The sequence below is a fragment of the Hibiscus syriacus genome, unplaced genomic scaffold (assembly GCF_006381635.1).
Source record: "Hibiscus syriacus cultivar Baekdansim isolate YM2019G1 unplaced genomic scaffold, ASM638163v2 tig00117034_pilon, whole genome shotgun sequence".
NCBI classification, from domain to species: Eukaryota; Viridiplantae; Streptophyta; class Magnoliopsida; order Malvales; family Malvaceae; genus Hibiscus; species Hibiscus syriacus.
In genome coordinates this window covers 7579178-7582825 of record NW_024063533.1, presented here as the reverse complement: position 1 = coordinate 7582825, position 3648 = coordinate 7579178, and the positions used below count along the sequence as shown (strand labels likewise).

The following is a 3648-nucleotide window of genomic DNA, read 5'->3' as shown; positions in this document are numbered from 1 at the left end:
CCCTAACTGAAAAATCATGTTTAAATGTTCCCGATGATGAAGAGAAAAGCAAATTTACTGTGCAAGTAGAAGCTGATGCTTGCACCCCTAAACCATTGATGATTTCTCAGAAAAAACTGGTGAGTGATAAGAAGCATCAGACGGCTAAAAAGATAGCTAATATGATACGGAACCTCTCGGTGTTGAAGCCAAAACCCGGAAATGCTGGAACTCCTAATCTGACTCTAGAAAATTAAGCATTCAAACGACAGAAACTAGATGGAGAAAGATCTAGACAAGTGCTTCTATGCTCTTCTCCTTAGCATGTTTTAGCTTCGACGATTTGTAAGAAGTCTTGTCTCTTTATTACTTCCCTTTGTACCTTAGATTCTGAATGTGAAACCCCATAAGTTACCCACAAGTCAAAACTTGGTCTTCCGACTGGTAGTTCCAATCGGTGCTCTTTCACTGCTGAAACATCAAACAAATTGGATAGAAAGGTCAGTGATAACTTCCATCTTCGCATATTTTCACTAGCAATTAGGAATCAATATTGAAATTTGGTTTGTGATTTCCCTGAAGGTTTGTGTTCGTGGAACAGGCACCATTCGTTTTAATAGCAGAAATGATGAGAAAGTTCCAATCATCTACCAGAGATTTGTCACTTCCTCACAGTTCTATGTCAAATGTAAATAAATAGAATCACATTATTTCGGCTTCAACACCTTCTTTCTTTTTTTCCCACCAAATTCCTTCTAACAAATTAGGATAATTCTGCTATTGTCTAGATTCCAACTCTCAAATTGACAAGGCCTAAAGAACCCGAATTCGAAACGGCACAGAGAATGCCTAAAATTTCAAAAGCACCATAGAGCTTGAGGAAGAAATGATGTCTAAAATTTCAAAAGCAAGACCATTGAACAATAAGGTATTGCCTATAGCATCTACCTCTTTGTTCTTTACCGTTGATTTTTCTCCAGTAAGTTTTCTTTAATTTGTTGTCTATTCTTCTCTTTGGTGCAGATTTTTGAAGCTCCAACACTACCCTCACTACCAAGAAGTGCTCTAGAGCCTCCATAATTTCAGGTAAGCTAGGCTTAAGTATATAAGTGGTGTTGAGGTTTAAATGAAGACAATGCTTGGTATCATACAAAAATAATTGTCCTGTTTCAGGAAATTCATTTGGAGACAATGGCTAGATCAAGTAAGAATGCAGAGACGTCTTCAGTGGCTTCAACAGAAGTGTCTCGTCAGGTTTAAAGAACTATGTCTGCCATACTTTGATTCATTATACACTTGGAAACTTAAATAACTCACTTGCCTTCTATTTCTTTTTTTACCTATAACAGAATCAGTGGAAACCTCTTCTCACAAAACCTAAAACCCCTGTGCTTCAGAAATCTCTGAGGGCAAGGCTTACAAAGGTCAAAAGTTTTATTGAACTTGAGCAGGAGGAACTTGAAAAGTCACCTAAATTTAAATGTGTTCCTCATGTGTGAACTCCTTTGCTAATTAATGCTGCAAACACCTTTTCCTTTTGTTTTTAACTAATTCCCCTTTCTTTTGCATCTATGTAGTTTTATTTAAAAACCGGAACCTGTAAATTTGGTGCATCCTGCAAGTTCCATCATCCAAAACATGGAGGTGGATCCTTAAGCCATGTTTCATTGAATATATTTGGATACCCATTAAGACCAGTTTGGATGATCTCTTTCCTTGTTTTTTCCTCAATTTTTAATTGTCTGTTTTGATGATTCTTTAAACAACTAGACATCAATTTGATGTGTATCCATTAACAGGGTGAGAAAGAATGCTTCTACTATTTGAAAATGGGGTAGTGTAAATTTGGTATTACTTGTAAATTCAACCACCCTCAACCAGCTGGCACATCAATTTTATCATCTGCACATCAATTTTATCATCTACACCTCAATTTTATCAGCCTGTACGGTCTCCTTCTGTCCGGATACCTGAACAGTATGGTGGGGCATCCACCAATATGAGAGTGGCAAGGCCACTACCTTTACCTGGTTCATATGTTCAAGGAACTTATGGTTCTGTACTGTTTTCCCCAGGAATGGTTCCTGTTCAGGGTTGGAATCACTACTCGGTAGGATGATCATCACAGTTGCATTTAAAGATAATATCAAGACTATATGAGATTCCTGAATCTATTTTTCTGCTTACTTGGTGCAAGCGCCTGTAAGCCCAGTGCTATCTCCTGGTACACAAACTGATGTTGGAACCACTTCTATCTACGGACTAACGTAAGTATCTGCTTCAGCACCTTTGCTTGCAGGTCCTTATCCCCCATTGCCCTCTTCTACTGGCTTTTCAAGTAGTAACCAGAAGGAACATACATTTCCAGAGAGACCTGGTGAACCTGAATGTCAATACTATTTGAGGACTGGCGACTGCAAATTTGGATCATCTTGTAGGTATCATCATCCTAGAGACAGGATTATGCCACAAACAAATTGCATCCTCAGCCGGTTGGGACTTCCTTTACGTCCAGTATGAACTTCTCAATACCTTATCTTATATCCTTTATATTCTTTTCATCTGTTTAAGGGGACATGTTGTTATGGTAATTACTCTCATTTAGAGTGGGTCTTTAAGGGATCATGACTTTGAGATCTTGCATTATAAATTAAGTTTGGTTAGGCTATTTTAAATACCTTAATTATCTTGTGATTGTCCTGTTAATCTGAAATTGTGCACTATCTGCCATTCAGTTAAAAGCTTTTGTTCATTGGAGGGGGAAATTGGAGACGACCTTTCAACTCTATTACCTCTTAATTAATTTACTTTTTTCTTAATCAGATTTTCTCTCTCTCTAAAATATAAATTAGGCTTGCTTGTTTTATAAGAGTTCAATGCTCAAGTGTGGGGTTCAGAGGCATCAGTAAGGGTCATATTCAATGGATCCGAGATTTATTCAAACTCCATCGTCATATTTATTTCTTTCTTACTACCAATAATCCAATGCTGAAGGTTTATATTGGCCTCAGAACTTGGGAATCAAATTATTCTTTTTCTAGATTTTTTAGGTTACTCAAAGCTTCTTAATGAATATTGGGTTACGAGCAGTATAGTTTGAGGAGAATATATAGTATGATTATTATATACAATTTGATGTTAGTAATTTTCATGATTGATGATATTACATATGGTCTCCTAATATACGAAAAAAAAAACTAAGAAAATTTTGAGCTTAACCATGTCAGACGCATGACCATATCTGACACTCATCCTAGAGTTTGAGAAACATGGTCTTAAATTTATGAATATTATTGTTGTCAGAAGATATTATTAAGAAGATTCCGCTTACTTATCTTGGAGAGTAGCGTGTTTTGTTTCAAGTAGATTTATTAAAATAGGCAACATAACTCTAGCAAAGTTCCATATGCCTTAAATAACACATAGTCAAGGTTTTGTTACTTTAACTTTTAATTTCATTTACATTTTTTGGCTAGGTAACACTCGCTTTCTCAGCCAATAGTCTTCATTAGCTTTACATGTTAAAGTCCATAATTGCATGATTTCTACTCAAGTGGCTAGGTATCGTACTAAATAATTGTCCTATTTCAGGAATTCGATCAAAAAGTAAATTCTAGTATGTTCCTCATGTGTTTTAACTTTTAAATATGAATGAAGATTTTCCCATTC

General features: G+C 36.1%; 1 long non-coding RNA gene across 2 annotated transcripts; it reads left to right on the top strand.

Annotated features, from left to right (window-relative positions):
- The first annotated feature begins 572 nt into the window (after positions 1-572).
- Positions 573-1772, top strand: LOC120196623. Of its 2 annotated transcripts, XR_005523185.1 has the most exons (5): positions 573-667; positions 768-907; positions 1003-1065; positions 1153-1233; positions 1329-1772. It is a non-coding gene; the product is annotated as an uncharacterized LOC120196623 (long non-coding RNA). The 2 variants fall into 2 exon arrangements; XR_005523184.1 differs by having other exon boundaries at positions 1153-1772.
- Positions 1773-3648: the final 1876 nt, after the last annotated feature.